The sequence below is a fragment of the Lygodium microphyllum genome, chromosome 5 (assembly GCF_053477565.2).
Source record: "Lygodium microphyllum isolate KBCC chromosome 5, Lygodium_microphyllum_v1.1.10, whole genome shotgun sequence".
NCBI classification, from domain to species: Eukaryota; Viridiplantae; Streptophyta; class Polypodiopsida; order Schizaeales; family Lygodiaceae; genus Lygodium; species Lygodium microphyllum.
The window spans coordinates 116,753,441-116,775,775 of record NC_141139.1 but is presented as its reverse complement, the minus strand read 5'-3'; the positions used below and the strand labels follow the sequence as shown (position 1 = coordinate 116,775,775).

General features: G+C 47.9%; 1 protein-coding gene and 1 pseudogene across 3 annotated transcripts in view; one reads left to right on the top strand and one right to left on the bottom strand.

Moving 5' to 3' along the window:
• The window catches only part of LOC148036322 (uncharacterized protein At2g33490-like), a 103,312-nt gene that overhangs the window by 5,518 nt on the left and 75,459 nt on the right, over nucleotides 1-22,335 (top strand). The window lies entirely within an intron of this gene.
• LOC148036323 (uncharacterized) lies at nucleotides 13,001-15,135 on the bottom strand (annotated as a pseudogene).

Sequence of the window (22,335 nt, the reverse complement as noted above, 5' to 3'; positions counted from 1 at the left end):
GAGTTCACTTCGTGTTCCTCCCCGCAAACCCTACTATCTTGTTGGTACGTCATCTTCTAACATGTTATCAGAGCCAGGTTTTGCTCACCTAGCAGCGAAGATCCTCCACTCCAGTGAAGGCAAAGACCGGTGGCGGGTTTGGCATCCACTTCTCTTTTTCTTCCGCTGCATCGAAATCTCGTTTTTGCAGATTTCAGGTGTCTTCAGCTTGTTGCCCACACCCCTTTCGCAGAGGACATTGCAGTCTTAGCTGTCCCTTGCTGTTATCTACAGTCTGGCGCTTGTTTCCAGCCTTCCACCTGGAGTTTGCAGCTGTTTACAGCAGAACAACTGTTGCTAATTACTCTCCATTCAGAAAACAATCTCGTTTTTGTAGATTTTAGGTATTTCAGTTTGCTGCCCACACCCCAAACACGGAGGACATCGCGGTTCAAGCTGGCCATTGCTGTCTACAACAGTCTGGCGCCTTATTCCAGCCTATCACACACTGTTTGGAGCTGATTTCAGCATATTGACTGCTGCTGCTGTTTTTTTTCTTGCGTTTTTAGTTTTTCTCTCACCTGTTGCCTACGTTTTTAGTCTTTCTCTCTTCTGTAGGCTGTCCTGCATGCGTTTTCAGTCTCTCTCTTCTGCAGCCTGCGTTTTTAGTCTTTATCTCTCCTGCAGGTTGTCCTGCCTGCGTTTTTAGTCTTTCTCTCTCCTGCAGGCTCCGTTTTTAGTAATTCTCTCTCTTGCAGGTTGTCCTGCTTACGTTTTTAGTCTTTCTCTCTCCTGCTGTCTGCGTTTTTAGTATTTCTCTCTTCTCACTTGCGTTTTTCTATTGGTTGCAACCTCTTACTACTGGTCACATCCTCCTCCCACTAGCAGCTCACTTCCAGCCCTTCCACTACCCTTCCATCCCTTGAGGCGGACATTGCGGTTCGTGCTTCACACTGCCCTCACACCCCTTGAGGCGGACATTGCGGTTCGTGGTTCATGGTGGCTGACCTCTTCCTTCTTCAACAAGGCACACTTGTATCCATGGCTTCTTTACCAACAGATGTCCAGACTATTGGGTGCTCCTACTGTGGCATCACTGGACACACCACCGATGCTTGCCGACTTCGACCTTTGTTTCCCACCTCCCCGGAGTATATGCGTCTTCCACCAGGCACTCCTTGTGTCACCTCTCCTTTCTAGGCCATAGAGATCGTTCTGCATTGGCTATCAGAGTACTATGCTCAAGGCAATAAGACGCATCCGATGCGCACTAAGTCCTTTTGAGCACATGGAGGATCGATTGGCGCTACGCCCTCCTGGAGATCGTCGCAATGCTAGCGATAGTCTTCTCCCACTTATTTTCAGGTACAGTGGCTTCCACGACCTACGGATTTGCAGTCTGCTCCATCAAGAGACAGTGATTGTTTGATACCGTCTCCTCATCAGTCTGCTCCTTTGAGAGACAATGGTTGCTCGACTCCTTCCTCTTCTTCGGCTACCCAGTCTGCTCCACTGAGAGATAGTGACTATTGCCCACCTCTTGCTCATTTTGAGCCCCACCCTTTCCCACCCTCGAGTACTCAGGTTCAAGAGGCTACCTTTGGGAGCTCTTCGGCATCCCAGATACCTTCTTCGGCACGACCGGCGGCACTTCCTTCGTCATTAGACATTTCGGAGTCCGTGATCCATGAGTTTTTGGATTCCCTATCTACTTTAGAGGGGGATTCAGAGGGGGATGTTATTTCTTTGCCCTTAGAGGGGGCATCTACTTCTTCTTTGACTTCAGCGGGGGCCCCTCCACCTCCCATCTTAGATGGGGAACCTACTCTACATGAAGTTCTTCACCCATCCTCTACTTTCTTGGGGTGGCTATCTTTGACCAGTCATCTCTTCTACTGATACCCAAGATCTTCAGGTACCACCTAGATTGGGACCTCGGAGGTTCAGCCGCGACTTGGTGACGAGGCCTTTTTATTCCTTCCAGCATGGATGCACGGAGCTAGTGGCTTCTCTCCCGAGGTTGAGTTTCGGGTTTTCCAGTTCACTCTGTCTACTGTTCTTTTCTGTCGGTTCCCTTTTAGGTGGAAATCTTGGATCTTAAGGATCCTCTACCTCCTATGCATTGCATGTTTTCATCATCTTTGTACTAGGGCGTTTGGGCAAGTGAACAATTTTTCCACGAGGGACACTGTCCAAGTGGCACCTGCTGCATGAGCATTCTTCAGCATGTAGCATTGCATCTCCACCTCACTCTTCTCTTGTTTCCCTTTTTGGGCTTGAGAGGGGGTGTTGAGAAACCCTTCACCCTTCACTCGCGGTTTGCGTTTTTGCGTTTTTGCGTTTAGGGTTTGCAACCCCAAAAAGGGGCGCCATCCTAGACTAACTGTGTCTATTTATAGGCCACTCTCTCATTCATTCCTCACGGTTGATTCATTTAGTCCGTCACCTCTTCTCTCTAGCCTCTCCACTATCCTCACACCCCTTCAGGAGGACATTGCGGTTCGTGGTTCGTGGCTGTCTTCATCACCTTCCTTGTGTTACGGTACCCTTGTTTCCTTGTATCACATTCACTCCATGATTCGGAACTTCATTATTCCATTCATCAGAGTTTCTTCTCTCTTCTCTTCTTTTCTCCATGTTTGCCGAGTTCACTCCGTGTTCCTCCCCGCAAACCCTACTATCTTGCTGGTACGTCATCTTCTGACAAGAGGTTGTTGGGACCTGCGTTTTTGCAGCCCGACTCATCCTCCATCATTTGACGTCATCATTATCCACCTAGCGTCAACATCTGGGCTGCTCTCCCTAAGTTTGACAACTCCGATACTTTGGGATTTGTGTTTTGCTGCCTAGGTCACTCCCTGACATTAGGGGATTGTGGTACCATAGGTGTTGCCATCTAATTCAAATAGGACAATGCAATTATCTTTTAAGCTTCGGCTTTGTTGTATCAACTTTTCTTCTCATAGCATGATTCAGCACATCATCACTATATTCTTGTGTTTCTGAGTTTCTCTTCTCTCTCAATGCTTGCCGTATACACTCTGTCACTCTCTGCAAATCCTATTGTCTCTCTACACTATCGCTTATTTTGACATGGTATTAGAGCATACTTGTTATTTTTGACATGGTATCAAAGTGCATGAGCTTAGAGAGCTAAAGACCCTGTTCATCAAAGAAGGCAAAGAGAGATTGCGGATTTGGCATCATCTATTGATTTTCCCCTTGCCATAGGAGGATTGGTTGGTACCACGACATCCTCGCAACCGCAGCAACGCACTATGGATGTTGCTTCTACTTTTTCTAAGGTGTCACAAATGCCACCTTGACAACTCGTGGTTTTGCAGTGCATTCCCTTGAGAGAGAGTGATTGTTGGATACCGTTCCCTCAGCAGTCTGCACCTTCTAGAGACGGTGATTGTTCGACACCCTTCATTACTTTGGCTTCGCCGTCCGCTCCCTTGAGAGACCGTGACTAGAATTCGTGATCCATGAGTTTTTAGATTCCCCCTCTCGCAGAGGGGAATTCAAAGGGGGATGTACTCTCTTTGCTCTCAGAGGGGGCTTCTACTTGCTCAACTTCAGACGGGGCTCTTGCAGTCCACTCTTAGGGGGGGCACCTCCTCATCATGACATTTGTGACCCACCCTTTACTCTTTTGGGATGGCTGTCCTTGAGCAGTCATTTCTCCTCCTAATACCTAGGATCTTCAGAGACCACTTAGATTGAGGCCTTGGAGGTTTAGCTACGACTTGGTGACAACGCCTTCGAATTCCTTCTAGCATGGAGGTACAAAGCTAGTGGCTGCTCTCCTGAGGTGGAGTCACACTCTACAGTTCATCCCGTCTACCGTTTCTTACTACAAGTTCCCTTTTAGGTGGAAATCTTGGATCTCCGGAATGCTCTACATCTTCTACGTATCACTCTTTGCTCCTCTTTCTTAATCCCTTTTTGGGCCTGAGAGGGGGTGTTGAGAAACCACTTATTCAGTTCACACACTTCATTTAGGGTTTCACATTGATAGCCCCAAAAAGGGCGGGTGTCCACATTTTGGCTACTTTTTCAGTGGGTGCCTACACAGTGATGTGCTATCCTAGATAGCTTATGCTTATAAATAGGCTGTCACTTCATTCAATCTTTACCACTCTTCAGTCATTCTTCACCCCTCTTCCTCTGTCATTAGACACCCTTCCCTTCTCTCACTAGCCCCTTCCACTGTCCTCACACGCCTTCAGGAGGACATTGCGGTTCGTGGCTTGTGGTTGCCTTCACCCTTTATCATTTCCTTGAGGCGCCCTGTTCTAGCATTAGTCTTTGCGTTTGGAGCATCTTCCGTTTGGCGTCACCATCATTTGCTTGGCATCAACACCCTTCTCCTTCAGGCTCCACCTTCACTTGCGTTTTTTTAGTCTGGATGCCTTCTCCTTGCTTGGCATCATCATCTCTAGCTTGGCGTCGGCATCCTAGCCTTTGGTGGTAGTCTACATCATGGATCGTTAGTGATTTCATCACTCATCTATCACAAGGGCTGCTGGGACCTGCCTTTTTGTAGCCTAGCTCTTCCACCATCACCTGGTGTCACTCGTCTATCATAGAGGCTGTTGGGACCTGTGTATTTGCAGCATGGTTCATCCTCCATTTATTTGGCGTCATCACTGTCCACCTAGTGTTAGTATTTGGGCTGCTCTCCCTACATTTGACAGCTTCGACACTTTGGGATTTTTGTTTTATTCTAGGTCACTCCTCGGCATCAAACGATTGTGATACCATAGGTGCTGCCACCTAAATCAAACAGGACAGTGCAGTTATCTTCTGAGCTTTGGCTCCGCTATATTAGCTTTTTTTCTTATAGCATGATTCAGTGCATCATCACTGTGTTTTTCTTGTGTTTTTGAGTTTCTATTCTCTCTCAGAATTTGCCATACACACTCTGTGTTACTCCCTGCAAATCCTACTCTCTCTCCATTGTCGCTTATTTTGACATGGCATTAGAGCATACCTATTATTTTGACATGGTATCGGAGCATACTTGTTATTTTTGACATGGTATCAAAGTGCAGGAGCTAGGAGAGCTAAAGATCCTGTTCATTAGAGAAGGCAAAGATAGGTTGTGGGTTCGGCATCATCTACTGATTTTCCCCTTCATTTTTGTTTCATCACTAGCAAACAAAGATACATTTCTCTTCCTCTCCCACCCACCCTCCCTTTTAGTGGTTGATACTCCAGTGCTGTGACTTCTCCACAGGCAGATGGATAGACCATTGGGTGCTCCTCTTCTTGCATCATAGGAACCCCCACCAATGCTTGCTTGTTAGTAGTCTAGTCTGCTCATGTGTGAGTTTGGGCTTTGTTTGATAGTATTGGGTAATTTAGACATTTTCTAGTGGTCATATGAGTGATTATTTAGGCATTTATTGCTGGCTGATCAGCTGTCATATTTGGCATATTTTGGGCCTATTTATTCAGTGGCTCCTCCTCCTCTCATTGAGTCATCATCATGCCGGTGTCGGTGCCGGTGTCCACACAGCTAGTGCCTCACTGTTGTACACGTCATTCTCGTGTTTGGTATATGGATTCCGTTTCCCTAGCACATCTTTTAGTTCTCTTCTTTTGTTGTGTTCTTTTGTTCTTTTGTTCTTTTGTTCTTTTGTCTTGTGTTTAGTAGTTTATTTCAATACTTGTATATGCTTCCATTGCTGCACTGCTTCTGACATGGTATTAGATTGTAGGATCTTGGTTCCTGTTGCGATTTTTCTGTTGATTACATGTCATGGGATGTCAAAGGCAAAAGTTGCTATAAGTTATGTTGCATAGGTACTTGGTGGTGTTTGGTGCCAATTGTTTGCCTAGTTCATTCATTTGGCCATAAGTGTTAGTTGGTGACACTAGAGAAGTGGCGTTTAATGGTACCCAACGCCAATCTGATGGTCAAAGTTGGTGTAGAGACACTCAGGAATGGAAGGAAGTTGCCTAGCCAATTTAATTATTGCAAGAGGAGTTGGAATGCTAAAAGGGATTGGGAAAATCCCATTGTACATCAACTTCTTCAATTAAGTTAAAGAAATACCGAAAGAGGCCCTAGTTTTGGGGCCAACAGGGTGCCCATTGTCCAAGATTGTGAGTTATTGCATTAGTGCTGAAATTGCTCTCAGTAGTGAATTACAGCAAGCAGGTCTTCACATGGTGATATTGGATCAAGCGGAGAGGATGTATCACTCCTTGGTTAGTCACATTGTGAAAAGGGAAATGCAATGATCGATGTTGGGCATGGTTCTCAGCATGGAGAGCAAGCTGAAAATGTGGGAAATGACCCAAATGTTGGCACTTCAATGCATAAAGAGGTTGATGACCGGCAAGGGGCTAAAGAATTCGATGATAGCTTCAAGGATCGAATGCGTACAGTAGCAAATCTTTTTACTGAAATGGCAAAGGATCCCTAGTTTTCTCGATTCATGAATTTCCGAATGAAGGACATCAAAGGCAAAGAGAAGAAGACACCTTCTACAGCTTCGGGACAGCCACAGGAACCGAAGAAAATGCCTAAGCCTTCTTTGAAAGAGCCCAAAATGCCTGATGAGCACAAATTGTTGGTACCGTGGGGCAACAAATGCAAATGCATGGCCAACTTGGTAGTGCCAATCCATGGGAACATGGGCAGCAAGGTAATTATGCACATGCAAGCATGGGACAGCAAGGATACTTCGGTGGTGGTTCCATTTTTCATGCTATGGTTGGAAAGGCACCGCATACGGGAATGTATGGCTCAAATCCCTATGGTATGAGCAACCAATGCATGGCTCACAACACCCAATGTATCCTGCAAGTGGAATGCCTAATGCCATGTATATTGGCATAGGCATGATGCGTGGGGCACAAAGCGGGCCATATAGATATGTATCTGCACCCCCAGAGGACTGTCTGAGCACAAGGATTTGGTACTGGTAATGTAGGAACATTTGATAGTGCTAGTTATCATGTAAATACAGCAAATTTACCCTTTTTATAGCAGCCTATTTATGATAACTTGACTCCCATAGGTCCGCCGAAGGACTATGATGAAGATGGAAAAAGTGTGAAGTTTGAGCCTTTCAGTGGTACACAAGATAGGCTGAAAGCACGTGTTTTAATTCAGCAATTTGATGTAGCCTACTCTGTAGGCAACTTCACAAAGGCATTTAAGATATGAAAGGCAGCCTCATTTTTGAAGGGAAATGCATTACGGTGGTGGTCTACTCTTCTTATTCAAGTGAAGTCACCTACCACTTGGATCTAGCTCAAGCAAATGTTTGCTTCAAATTGGTTGATTGGTACCTTTAAAGTAGATATTATGATAGCTTGGAATCAATTGAATTCCAAAGATTGCAAGAACTTGGATCGGTATAATAAGAAGTTTTTGGGATGCACTGTTGCCAGTTACTTCTTACTGCAGAGTACCCCTCCATGAGTAGGTGGAGAAGTATATGTGTGGTTTACCAAAGGGTATTCGGGATTTTTGCATTAAGTCCACTATTTCCAGCATGTCTCAGCTGATAGAAACTGCTACTACAACTGACACATTGTTGCGTGGAAAGGATGCAGGATTCCAAGATAGTGATGCTAAGCCACATGTCACTGAGGCCAAGGTTAAGAAAAAGGGTAAAATCTGAAAATAAAGTTGAAAATTAGTGCCGATATTGGCACACACAGAGTGGAAGATTAGGGGTAAGGTTTCCAAAAGGTACTTGGTGAAGTTTCACAATTATTCACCAATGGATGCTAAATGGATAGAGGATGACCTGGCAGGCCATTCTTAGTTGTTGCAGCTTTACCTTGATGCTTTCTAGTTAGAGACGACTTTAGTTCTGGGCTGAATTAGGTTCAACAAAGCAAGGGTCTAGAGTATTACACGCGATGCTCGTGAGGGAGCTAGCACCTCCACTCCTCAATGATGGACAGCTCTAGATGTAGTGGATCTTAGATGTATTCAGCATACATTTAGGGTAATGTAGCCGACAATATGTTTGCTAGGTCTTCTCTTTTGGGATCCCTCCGGTTGTCGTGTGAACTAGGACGAAAATCTCTCCGTCTCTCAGAGGAAGGAACAGAGTGTTAGTAGAGTATGTCAACTCATGTGTGAGTCTGAGCATGTATTATGGTTGGGCACTTTATGTAGTTATTTTAGGCATTTTTAGCGTGTAGCATTTTATGCTATTGTGGCATTTATTGTTGCTAGTCGGCCAGCATTAAATGCTGGCTGACCTGACATATTTTATGGCATTATTCATGCCTATATATATTCTGGGCTACTCCTACCAAGGAAGGAGGGAAGATGATAATATATGTGATTGCCAAGTGGGAAATGGCTATTAATACCCAAATATCCCGAAAACTGGTCGATCTGAAATCTGAGGCCAAAAATGTGGCCGACCAGCATTTAATGCTGGTAAAAATGCCAAAAATGCTCAGAAAAATCCCGGAAAGGGTGGACAATGTCTAGCAAGTGAGGTAGGTTGAAGAATGCAGAAAGTGCTTGGGAAATGCACTTAAAATCCTGATTGGAGGAGAAAATGCAGTGAAATGCAATAAACTGAGTGCTTTAGAGTGAGCTACCTCCTCTGTCAAAACAAGTGATAGACAGATCAGAGCTTCTGAAGTCCTTGTTTGACTCTGACTGAGACTCACAGGCATGACAAACATGACTACTAACACATGCAAGCCACCTTGATTGTGGATGAGCAAAGAGATTTGCTGTTATTTCTTAGATTTCTGGTTAAGTCCATATGTTGCATGACTGATATTTGAAGGCATGCTTCCAAAGAGAGCTCAAAGACCCTAATTTCTATAGAAATTGAAACCATCATTTCTTCTCAAATAGGGTGGTATGTGAGCTGATTTAATATAATTTACACCAAGCAGTAAAATTCCCAAATCTGAAATTACATCTGATTGACCCCAACAACGGGTGCAGCTTGTAGTATTTCTTTAACTTGTATTGCACTAAGTTGAAGTACAATGAGATATGGCTGATCTTTGTCAATCTTCGATACAATGGGCTGTCATAAATGACCAGCGGCACTAAGAATCAATTTGCCCTTTGATTCGACTACAAATCGGTCTTGCTCTTGAGTGCAAGCCAAAGCAAATGGGGATGGAGCTATCCTTCGGATTAGCTGCAATTTCTTCAATTAGAGCTGCTAATCCATTGCCTGGGTCTTCAATTAATGTGCATGGGTCCCAAGGTGGTTGAGAAAGCTTGAATTTCTGTTGTAGATTAGGGTTTGACAGCAGTAGACCATTGCCGCTCTTCACCAAAGGTTGGAATATGCTGAGAATTGTGGATGGATGTCAGAGAATAAGAGAGGAAGTTGTGGAGAGAAAGAAGAAAGAAAGAAAGTTATATTAACGTCTACAAGAGGCCAAGTTGGCCTATGAGACCAAAAGGTTACATACAAAATATCTGGGAAGTTTTCCAAGTCCCAGTGTCACAAGGACGTGAAAATTTGATGCTTTGCTTATGTTTAATTGACATTTGATTAAAGGATTAATCAAATGTGCAATTAAAAGATGCACATGTGTTGCACATGTGAGGTGCAAGCTACTTTCTCACAGTTGAAGACCGAAGGACCCTGTGAAAAAGATGGGTGTCAAAGGCAAAAGTTGTAACAAGTTACACTTGTTAGATTCTAGGTGAATTTTGGTGTCAGTTTGCCCCTAGGACCATTAATTGGCCATTAAGTGTCAGTGGTGACACTAGGGACTAGGCATTAATTAATGGATTAATGCTTGTCCAAGGGTCTGTTAATGCATGGGACCACTTTGGGTTGCAAATGGCCTAGCCAATTAATTTTTGGATGGGCAAGGTCAATTTTCTGGACATGGATTAAGGGCTGAATTAATTTTCAGAATTAATTAATTCTGAAAATTAATTAAATGGCTGGAAATTGCTGAAAATGGATTAAGAAAGCTGCCACTTGGCAAAACTTTCCCATGCAAGTGGGGGAAAGGCTAAGTAGGGCTGAAGGGAGAGGGAAATCTCGTTTTTTCATTTTGGAGCTGTTGGAAAGAGGTGTTGGACTGTTGCTGCCAGCTTTTGGGGCCAATTCCCAGCCATTGGCGACCATTTTGGTGATGGAGATTGCATATTCTTGACCTTGGGAAGCTGACAATTGCTGCTGATGCACTTTCTCCTGAAGATCACAGTCTCTGATGCTCCTATTGTTGTTGGTGCATCCGTTTGGGGCTGGTACAGCAGGGCAGCAACTGATTTTTGATCAGTTCTTCGCGACAAATCTCAAAATTTTCTCTCTCTACAACATTCTCTCAGCTTCTTCAGCCTATGCTTAGCCATTCTCAGCAATTATCAGCCATTCGGAGGAGATCTCAGCCATTTTTGGTGGGCTGATGTGTAATTTCTGCAGTAAACCCTAATTCACAGCAGAAATTAGGGTTTAGCAGCCACCTTGGGATCCATGCCAGAGATTGAAGGCTCAAGGAACTGAAATCAGCAGCTGATAATTGAAGATTATCAAGGGATTCCAGGAGCCAGCCCATCCCGAATTGATTTGGGGTAGCATTTGGCCAGCCAAGGGTCAAATTGGAGAAGAAGTCCTGGGTGAAACAAGGGGCAAATGACCCAAAAGGCTTGCTGGACATTTATGACAGCAAGGGCAATTGGTTAGCAGGAGGAGATTGAAGAATCTCAAGTTGTACTCCTTCCAATTGAATGAAAGCTAAAGAAATACCGCAATGGGCGCCAATTTTGGGGCCAACAGGGTGTCTACTGTCCAAGAATGTTATGGTAAAGTGTGTATTTCATTTTATGTGCATTTATTTATTGCTGTGATTAACTCTTAAATAAGGTTATCACCACCCATTCCAAGAAGGAAGGCTGGTTTCACCCAGCAAAGCTACTATCTGGTGCTATGGTGAACTAGGTGAGTAGGTACAAAATGGTATACAGACTCGATACAATCTAGATGCACTTCAACTGCAATGTGGAACTGCTCATGGAGCGTGGTCATCTTAAGATGTCCTGCATGGGCTTGTCTAGCATGGAGAGGCTGAAGCGGTGAGGTGTGGCTCCCCAGTGGCGCTGTAGTATCCACTATATTTGTAGGTGATGTCTCTTGCGAGGGTGTGGGCCTGCTGGGTGTGGGCGGCGAGCTCTGCCTCTCTCTGTAGCTCTATCCAAGGTGACTCCTCAAGGTGGGGCCACTGGTCGGTTGGCTGCAGTCCTCGTTGTAGAGGGGGTGGCCGAGGGTTTGTAGAACTCTTGGAGGGTGCGTTGCTGAGTGTTCCCAACTGTTTGGTCCTGGACTCGTAGAAGGTGGTCCCTATGTCGGCATAGCTCCAAGAGAAAGAGCTGGAGGCATTTTTGGTTGGGGAAGTCTAGTGTTTGGGAGAGTGGTCCGAATCTCTCCTTGAAGAGACAATGGAAGCGGCCTTTGATCTCGTAGTACACCGGGCATCTACATTTGTAATGTTCTTCTGTCTCTGGCTCCAGCTGGCAGAGTTGGCAAATCGTGTCCTCTAGGGGGAGAGAGACTTCAAAATTTTCTTGTTGAAAGTGGCCCAAATCTTCTGCCACCCTTCCACATGACAGCCATAAATGCTGTCATTTGCAGCTTGGAAGACCCCAAATGTTGTCGCCTATAGTTGGGGATGCTAGAAATGCTGTCGCCACTACTTTGGGAGCCTCCTGCAGAATTCTATTGCTGGAAGTGGCCCAAATCTTGCCACCTCTCATAGGACAGCCATAAATGTTCTCATTTGTGGCTTGGAAGACCCCAAATGCTGTTGCCTATCGTTGGAGATATTAGAAATGTAATTCCCGCATTTGGGGGACCTTCTGGCAATTGTTGCTTGCATCCTGGTTGATCTCCTAGCTAGAACCCTCTCTTGGATTAGGCGCCAACATCCACAATAGCCCATCCTTCCTCCTCTAGCTTCTAGAATGGTTGCCACCACCTCAACCAACCCCAAAAAACTGCCCTCTTTGAGCTTGCATCGGCAAGTTTGCTGAGTGGCAGCTTTCCAAAAGCAATGTTGAACTTCAATTAGGACAAGGTATATTTCTTGTCTAGTACTTGTGCTCGGGATTTCTATGTTGGGGTGAAGCAGAATAGATATGTCTTGGTATATACCAAATACGTCACAAAGTAGTGCAAAGCCAAAGCTCTCAAGCAAGATGATTGTTCTTGAACATTATCACCCACTCTAGAGTTGGTAAGTAATCGTGGCACCCACTTCTTGAATAAGATCATGGAACAATTGACCGAGATCTTCAAGATCTGACATCAGAAGTCAACGCCCTATTACCCAAAGCCAATAGCCAAGTTGAAGATGCGTGTGTATAGGGGTTTCCGGTTGTGTTGATGAGGGAGCCCAGGGAGTTGCCACTTCGAGGATATGGCAGATTGTCATTAGTAGCCAATACCTTGATTTGTATGAGCATCGGAGTTTCTCTCTCGATAATCGATTTTACATTTGATGTTAATGTTAATTTAACATTAAATGCGAGTGCAAGTTTAACATTTAATGCTTATATTAATGTTATGGTTAATCCTTATGCTAACATCATTATTAATGTTGATTTTAATGCTAACTTTGAATATGCTAAAAAATATGATGTTGGGGAGAGAGAAGGCGAATGATGTCGAGGGAGAGAAATAGATTGGAATAATGTCAAGGAGAGAGAGTGAATATGATGTCGAGAGAGGAGAATTGGATTCTCTAAGTGTAGTAATGTAGTTGTGAGAGGAGCGAGAATGTGTATTGGGTGGCACAGTGTAACAATAGCACACACACACACACACACAGAGAGAGAGAGAGAGAGAGAGAGAGAGAGAGAGAGAGAGAGAGAGAGGTCTGGCTCGATGGCGATCTGTCGTGACCTGCCTCCTGCACCGCCTTGTCATACTCCAGCCCGTTCCACCCGCGTGCAGACAGAATAAGCCAGTGTCAAGTCTACAGGCCTGCACCACTCTGCGCGGCCCGTGCGGAGGGCTCAGGCAGAGAGAGAGAGAGAGAGAGAGAGAGAGTGCTGTCACCTGCGTTGGCCCCTCGCGCCCATCAATGCGACCTGCACACTGCCTACCTGTAATCGTGCGGCGCTGCAGCGTCGAAGCCCTGACCAGAGTGTCACAGAATTGCCAGGATCAACGGGTGTGCTTGCAGAAAACGTCCCTGCACAGGCCGGGAAACGACAGTAACAGGGACAGACTGATAGACATTTTACAAGGACAGATCTGTGCCCAGGAGGCAGCAGATTACTGACGAGCAGAGACTGTAGACAGTACATTCTGCTGTTGCACGTGCAATCTGCCCCTACGGATAGTCAAAGAAAGCAGACCTGCCTCTAGAGAGAGAGAGAGAGAGAGAGAGAGAGAGAGAGAGAGAGAGAGATTTACGAAAAAGAGAGAGAGAGAGAAGAAAGAAAGAAAGAAAGTTATATTAACGTCTACAACAGGCCAAGTTGGCCTATGAGACCAAAATGTTGCATACAAAATGTCTGGGAGATTTCAAAAGTCCCAGTGAAGCTAACATTTATGCTATGTTGAACTAAATTGAGTAGGTACAAAATGATATCTAGACTAGATACAATCTAGAGGTACTCCCAGTGCGGTGTGGAACTGCTCCTGGAGTGTTCATCCTAGGATGTCCCGCATGGGTCGATCTAACATGGAGAGACTAAAGCGGCGGGGCAGGGCCCTCCAATGGCGGCGTAGTATCCCTTGTATCTTCGACATGTGTCTTTTGCGGGGACGGGGGCCGGTGGGGTGTGGGCGCCGGGCTTTGCCTCTCGCTGTGGCTATTTCTAAGGTGGTCCCCCGGGGTCGGGAGGTCGGTTGGGCTGGTGGGGGCTCGGTGGTGGGGAGGGTAGCTGGTATTTGGTAGAATTCGTTGAGTGTGCGTTGGTTGGTGGCTCCTTGTCTTTGCTCCGTGGTTTGTAGGAGGTGGTCTCTGTGGCGTCGTATTTCCAGTAGAAAGAGCCCCAGGCATCTCTAGTCTTTGAATTCCATCACCTTGGAGAGTGGTCCAAATCCTTCACTGAATAGACAGTGGAAGCGTCCCCGGATTTTGTAGTACACTGGGCATCTACAGATATAGTGTTCCTCTGTCTCTGGCTCGAGATGGCAGAGCTGACAGATTCGGTCTTCTGGGGGGAGGGGGTTGGCCCCGTATCTGCCCGTTTCGACCTGTAGTTGGTGTGAGGACATGCGGATCTGTCCGATGGCACTTCTGACCCTGTGAGACAGGTGTGTGTCCATGTAGCTTGGGCGGGTGATGAAGCCATCCGGGGAGATGTGCAGGAAGTGCTCTTGGTAGAAAGCCTTCTTGGTTCCTAGTTCCAATGTGGGGGTCACCCATGTCCTGGTTGTGTCTGTCTGGATGATATCCATTCTGATGATGCGATTCACCTCCTCTCGGCTGAGCTCCAGGTGTGGGCAGTCTAGGCTGTATTGTAGTGGGGGGAGGTGGTCCATGTGCAGGCCATGGAGCCGTAGCCAGGTCTCTGTTCGGGCATACCAGCACTCAGTGTCCCCTTGTGTTGCTAGCTGTTTGGATGACTCCAGGGCGAGTCTGGGGTACCGGTGCCGGGGCAGGTCCCATATTCCGTGCAAGGTCACGGTCCGGAAGAGGGCCTCAGCCACGAGGGGCGGTGCCCCTAGCTCTGCGCGGATGATCTCGTGTGGTACGAAGGGCTTGCTTCGGATCATCCGTGAGATCATAAGTATTAAGGGTCTCTCCGTCTGCTCCCATCCCTCATAGGTGGCCTCCTCCTTAGGCAGTGGCTGATCCTGTGGGGCCCTCCGCGTGTGGTAGAGACTGGACCCCCATATGGGAGCCCCGTACAGGAGGGTTGGTGTGACCAAGGTGTCAAAAAGCCAGAGCTTTGTCCGGGGTTCCTGGAACTGTATGCGAGCACATTGGTTCTCCACTGACCCGAGGGCTGCATAGCCTCGGGTTAGTCTATCTTCTGCTGCTTTTCTCAGGGTAAATCTCGGTCCAGAGAATGTAATCCCCAGATAGACGTATCTTTGGACCACGTCCACGGTCTCTCCGCCGTATGTGAAGGGGGGTACCGACCATCGGAGCCATTGGGTTGACGTGTTGAACACCATGACCTTGGTTTTCCCCAGGTTCACAGTTAGGTCTTTGTCTTGGCAGAAGGCCTGTAGTGCGTCCAGTTGGCGCTGTAGCCCTTTGGGTGTGCTGAAGATGAGGACTATGTCGTCCGCATATAGTAAGATGGGTATCAGTGTCCCTCCCAGGCTCGATCCCTCCTCGCCCAATCTATCTATGTACTCTGAGATCTCATCAATGTAGAGGCCAAATAGGGTGGGTGAGAGTGGGCATCCCTGCTTGACTCTGATGGTGCTGGTTATCTCCTTTGACAGCCCTCCTGGTGCCCGAACTCGGCCCGTTACCGATTCGTATATTGCCAGTATCCCCCATCGCATTTCAGTTGGGACCTCCAGTTCCTATAGTCTCTGCATGAGCCTCGCTTATGGGACTGTGTTAAAGGCCTTGCAGAAGTCCACGAAGCAGCAGTATACCCATCTTCCATGTGCTCTGCCCTCCTCTATGATGGCTCTCAGTGTGAGGATATGGTCAAGGGTGCAGAACCCCCTCCTAAACCCTGCTTGTCCTGTCGCCCGATGTTGGTGTTGCTCTGTCCACTTGCTCAGCTCGTGGTCCAATATGGATCCATAGAGCTTAGCTAGTACATGGCCAACCATGACTGTTCGGTAGTTCGTGGGAACCATGGGGTCTCCGGTCTTCAGGATAGGTATTATGGTGTTGGCTGACCAGCTGGCAGGGAAGCCTTCGCATAGGGCTTTGTTGAACATGTGTGCTAGGAGAGGTGCCAATATGTCTCTGGCATGGGTCAAATGCTCTGCTACCAAGCCTTCGTGGTCTTGGGCACGGCCATTTTGGAGTCTATCAATGGTGTCCCGAACCCGCTCCGTGCTGAAGAATGTGGATGATCCGGGTCTGCTCCCTGGGGGCCGGGGTAGCTGGGGCTGCTTGGGTACTTGGTATAGTGAGGTTGCATATGCGTGCCAAGTGTCTGAGGAGGTGATGGGCGTCTGGGATGGGGTTCCTGAAACGCCTTCCATGCCTCTTTCTAACCTGTCCTAAGAATAGCTGGTAGAATTCGTGTTCCACTTTGGAGAGGTAGGCTCGTTTCTTCCGTCGCACTAGACGACGGAAGATCAAGCGTGCCTGTTTATGCGTGTGTACTCCCCGTGCTTCGTCCTGTTGAAGACAGAGCCAGGTTTCCCTGCACTCTGCGTCGTACCAGCTATTCTGTGGGACATTCTTGTTCGGAGGGGTGGAGTGGGAGGATGTGTGGGGGAAGTATTTGGCAGCCGAGGTGTGTAGTGTGCCCGCCAACTGTGCTGTGACCTCCTCCAGGGGTGTGCGGGGGTCCATTTCTTGCAGGCTCCAGTAGAGATGGTCGGAGTATGCGCTCATAGTTAGCCTGGTAAAGTGGTACCTGGGGAATCTTGGGGGGTTGCTTGCTGGGGGGGTTAGGTCATACCTGCAGGTTATGTCAAATTGCAAGTAGGCATGGTCGGCAGCCACTGCGAGTGGGCGAGGTGATATTTTAAAGGATCGGATGTCGGGGATAAGTGATAGAGGGCCGAGGATATAGTCCACTGTGCTTGTTCCCAGTTTCTGTGTGGGTGCTCCATGTGCCCCCCGTTCGATGCAATTGGCCGCGTGCTTGTGTGGGAAGCATGTGAGGGCATCCGACCCGGGCCATCTGTTGAGACAGTTGAGGATGGCTAGTCCGTGTGCCCCCCTTAACGCCAGTAGGTATTCACCATATTCGGTGCATTCAGCTGTGTCCTGTGATGCCCGGTTGAGTCCTATCTCCTCCGGTGCGATCTCTTTGTACATGTGGTCTTCGCTCTCGAAGAAGGGGGCCTGCCTCTGTGCTGTGCGTGCGTTGAAGTCTTCGGCCAACATGACATCCCCCAAGCTGGAGTAGTGCATGATATCCTCGTACAGTGGTAGGTATGGTGACTCGCCTTTCGGTGATGCGTATGGGGAGTGTGCTGGTGGGAAATAGCACACCGCCATGTATATGTCTTGGGGGCGATCTGTGTGTATCGGGATCCACATGAATCGGGCTTCCTCATCTTTCCGCATGACTTGCACCATGGGCTGTAACTTCTCCTTGTACAACACAGCCACCCCTCTGTGAGAGTGCGCAACGGAAGAGGAAATACGAACACGGAGGAGAGGAGAGAAAGCAGAGAATGAAGGAAGAAAATCTGCACTGACTGAAATGAATGCTGAATACACTGAAATGGACTGATCAGTCCCTGCACGCAGCCCGAAGCGTCAGTAAGGGAATCAGATCAGGCTGATGACGATGGCAGCACCAAAGACGGAGGAGGATGACGGAGTCGGAGTGTGCACCTGCCAAGGAAGGAGGGAAGTTGATAATACAACTGACTGGCAAGTGGGAAATGGCTATAAATAGCCAAAAAACCCACAAACTGGCCGACCTGAAATTTGAGGCCATAAATATGTCCGACCAGCATTTAATGCTGATCTGACCAGCATTTAATGCTGGTAAAAATGCCAGGGATGCTCAGAAAAATCCCGGAAAGGGTGGACAATGTCCGGCAGGTGAGGCAAGCTGATGAATGCAGAAACTGCCCCGGGAAATGCACATCTGAGTGCTCTAGAATGAGCTACCTCCTCCGTCAAAACAAGTGATAGACAAGTCAGAGCTCCTAATGTCCTCGTCTGACTCAGACTGAGGCTCACAGGCAGGAGATGACAAGGCATGACAAACATGACTGCTAACACCCCTTGTCAGATCCTGGATGTGGCTGAAGGCCGAAGAAGAAATGGATCCGGGGATGGCAAGAGGAATGCCAATGTCGATGAAGTCCGTCGATGTAGACTGTTGCTGAAGGAGCTCCTCACGATCCTGGAAAGCCCCCTCTAAAACACTAGGGGCCAGGGAATCCACAGCCGCATCACCGAGATCGTCCCCCTCTGAAAGGGATGGGAGGTACGAGGGAACCACCGGAGGAGAGGGTGGGGGATGGGAAGGAACCTGTGGAATAGAAAGTGCACAAGCGGGAACGGGTGTAGCAATAGACTGCCTCGGAGGACCCTGCATCAAAGAAGGGGAATGGAGCCTGTAAAGCCCGCTCTCCTGCCAACCTGTAGATAAGACAGCTCCTGTACAAGAATCCTCAATAACAACGGCATGCTCGGTGAAGATCACTCGTGTGCCAAGCCTCGTAAGGCCATAAACTGAGAGGAGGGGAAGGCCCAAGTCCGGAACATGTAGGGCCTGTGAAAGGAAGCTCGTAGGTCGGTCGGTAAACAAAGGCAATGTGCCAATACCACTAATAGGCACCGATAAAATGTCACCAACAGTGACGGAACCCTCTGATGGACGGAGATCCTGTAACAAATCACCTCGGGGAGTCATATGACTCGAAGCACCACTGTCCACTAACCAAGGCTGCGCAGAAGACACTGCAGCCACGGAAGAAGGATCCTCCTCCAAAGCATGGATATGAAGGAACACTGACTCATGGGTAACAGCTGGTGTAGAGGTAGAAGAAGGCTCCGATGGAGATCCACCCTTCGCTCCCGGACGAAGGTGAGGGTACTTCTTCCAACATTTCTCCTCTGGATGTGTCCCTTTCCCACAGTGTGGGCACTTCGGTCTCTCTGAATCTGAGTCAGAGCCTGAAGAACTGTCCTTCTTCTTAGCCTTTGACTTCTTCTTCTTCTTCTGTCCTCCCGAACCTGCAATAAAGGCTCTAGTGGAGTCGGATCCACTAGCACTGACCTCTCTGAGTCGCTCGTCATGCTCCAAGACAAGCGGGGATAGCTCCTCCCATAGAAGCTTCTCACGGGTTCTCGATGTAAGAAGGCTGGTGTAGAAGACATCAAACCGAGGCGATGGCAGCTGAGTCAAAAGAATCATAGCCATGTCTTCAGAAGATATCGTCCGACCGAGGGATGCAAGCTCATCCCTCATATCCTGTAATCTGTTGATGTGGTCCTTCATGGAAGGACTATCATCAATAGCGAGCATCCGCAACTTCTTTTCGAGAGATATCCGGTGGGCAAACGTCTTCTGTTGATAGAGAGACGCGAGCTTGCTCCACACGTCTGCTGCAGTCTTCAACCTGTGAACATGAACAAGGACAGAATCCTGCAAACTCAGAAAGAGGAAAGATCTGGCTCTAGAATTAAGCCGATCCCATAAGGCTGCACGATCCATAGATGTCCCATCTGCGGGATCCACCTTAGGCCGGGGAATAGGAACAGAAACAAGCTCCCAAAGATCGAAGGAGTCCAAGATACACTCCACCTTGCAGGACCATAGAGAGAAGTTGGAGCCATCCAACCGGTCCTCTTTGGGCAGCTGAGGAAGTACGGGTACCTGTACAGGGGGTACCAAAGGCTGCATCTTCGGCCCACTGGAAGAGGCTCGCCGAGATACAGGAATAGAAGGGGGACGTGAAAGAGGAATAAACTCCGGACGATGGTCCTCGTGATAGAAATCACGCCTCCGTTCAGATGAGTGTCGAGACAAAAGCTCATCATCTGAGCCATCAAAACCTGTAGACTGATGAGAGGACATCTTCCAATCTGCAAACACCAAAACACAACAAGGGAAGGTTGCCGGTGCCGAAACACAAACACCAGAAGCTCCTGAGCTGGCCGCCTTGCACAGAACGCAAGGATGATGTCAAACGCAAATGCTGACGATGCAATCACCACAGAAAAACAGTCGCCTGCCTGAAAACGCAGCCTGGGGAGAAGTCGCCAGCAGGAAAAGAGCCGCCGGACGAAGGAACAACAGCCAGAACAGCAAGGCGCAGGCTGGAAGGGTGTCGCCAGCTGGAGGAAGGCCGCCGAGGCTGAAAACGCAGGCAGGAAGAGGGTGGTGATGACGTGGCAGCCACTGGAGAAGGCACCAGCAGCAAACGCAAATTTGTTGACACCAAAACAGGCCGCCCTGATCAAGGAGATGGTGCAGAGGATGACGCCTCAGCTGTTGGAGACGTCTTGACCAGCAAACACAGAGTTGTGGGTGTTCTCCCGCGTAAAACTCAGCTCCATGTACTCTCAGTTTGGCGATGATACCATGTGAGAGTGCGCAACGGAAGAGGAAATACGAACACGGAGGAGAGGAGAGAAAGCAGAGAATGAAGGAAGAAAATCTGCTGGCTGAATACACTGAAATGGACTGATCAGTCCCTGCACGCAGCCCGAAGCGTCAGTAAGGGAATCAGATCAGGCTGATGACGATGGCAGCACCAAAGACGGAGGAGGATGACGGAGTCGGAGTGTGCACCTGCCAAGGAAGGAGGGAAGTTGATAATACAACTGACTGGCAAGTGGGAAATGGCTATAAATAGCCAAAAAACCCACAAACTGGCCGACCTGAAATTTGAGGCCATAAATATGTCCGACCAGCATTTAATGCTGATCTGACCAGCATTTAATGCTGGTAAAAATGCCAGGGATGCTCAGAAAAATCCCGGAAAGGGTGGACAATGTCCGACAGGTGAGGCAAGCTGATGAATGCAGAAACTGCCCCGGGAAATGCACATCTGAGTGCTCTAGAATGAGCTACCTCCTCCGTCAAAACAAGTGATAGACAAGTCAGAGCTCCTAATGTCCTCGTCTGACTCAGACTGAGGCTCACAGGCAGGAGATGACAAGGCATGACAAACATGACTGCTAACACCCTCCGGACCCTCGGGTCCCTCCTTTTGTTCGGGCTCTAGGGCGGCATGCCGTCTCCCATCTATATCCCCTCACTTTTGGTAAGTAGGTGCCTGGGCTTTGGTGGGTTTCTGTGTAGAGGACAATGTCCTTGCCGGTGAAGGTCTCCTGGAATAATCCTGCATCTGTTTTCATAGCTCCGTTGCAGTTCCACACTGCAAACCTCAGGTGGGTAGAGAGAGAGAGAGAGAGAGAGAGAGAGTTGTTAAAGTGGTGATACAATATGGCTGGTTTGGACATGGACTTTATTGACCAAACGGTGGCAGCCCTTGGTCCGGATTCTGAAACAAAGGAACCTGAGGATATGGTTCCTTGCACAGAGGAGATGCCATCTGGTCCTGACTTCCAGCTTGCGGGCAAGCGCACCAAGCATACTTCGGAAGATACAATGGATCATTAGGATCATGAGGAACGTTCTTATGCTCTGGTTGCTTCTGATTCTGTGGATTCTCAGGAGGTTGACTGGGAGCATTTGTTGGAGTTTGCCAACACTCTGCTTGGTGATTATGTTCAACATAATCATGAAGCGTTTTGTGGCTTTGAAACTGATGATGTTCTGGAGGCCACTGTGGATCTTAAAAATGTTTTGCACTCATTCTCAGTGTTTTATGAACGTGCTGTTATACTCTTCTTCACTGGTAGGATTCTAGTGCTTTCCTATATTCGCCGGTGGTTGCAAAGTCTACTACAAGGGGAGTGTGTTGAAGAGATTTTTGTTGGGCCCCGAGGCTTTTATGAGGTGCTGTTGAAATCCGAGAAGCATCGTGCCGATCTACTGACTAAACTGCCATTGTTCTTTGATTGCCGTTTGGTCCATGTTGTGCCATGGCGCCCAATGGCAGATTTTCAGCGCTTGCTTCAACACGAATGCCCGGTGTGGGTTGAAGTGGAAAACTGTTTGGCTGTCTATTGGCCACTGTTAAAGGATGCCATGGCCGTTGTGGGCACTGTTTTGGTTCCCCCGAGCCTGAGGGCCATGAATCGTAATCGTTTGTGTATGCTATGGGACACTGCTCGGAAAAGGCTTGCTTGGTTACGTCTTAATTGCTCTGGCATGCATCCTTTGCACTTTCGTTTGAAATGGGGTAACTTTGCAGGGCATTGTTTTTCGTGTGGAAAATTGGGGCATTTTATGGCCAAATGTCCAGCGAAGCAACCGACTTCAGATGCTGAGCATGTTTTGCCTTCCATGCAAGATAAGGTGCTTAATGCTCCGTCGCAGGATGCGACCTAGCCACCTAAAGTTTTGGATAAAGGCAAACAACAGGTTTCGGGTTTGGATTTCCGTGACAATGACTGGGTAGATGTACGCGCCAAAAAAGGTAAAAGGTTTGATGCTGGCATGGCGGATATTGTGCCTAATGCTTCGCAAGATTCCTTGCGTACTTATATGCGCAGAAAAGACAAGTTGTCTTCAGAGCACACTACTCATGCTATGGTTTTTTCTGCTCCTCGCAATCAGCCCACTAGGAAAGTATATACGGATGGTCCGAAGGGCCCACTTGCTAAGTTGGCTTTTGATGCTAGAGGTAATGTGATTACCCCATGGGATCGTCATTATCCCCGTTCCATCCCCAAGACAGTGGATACACC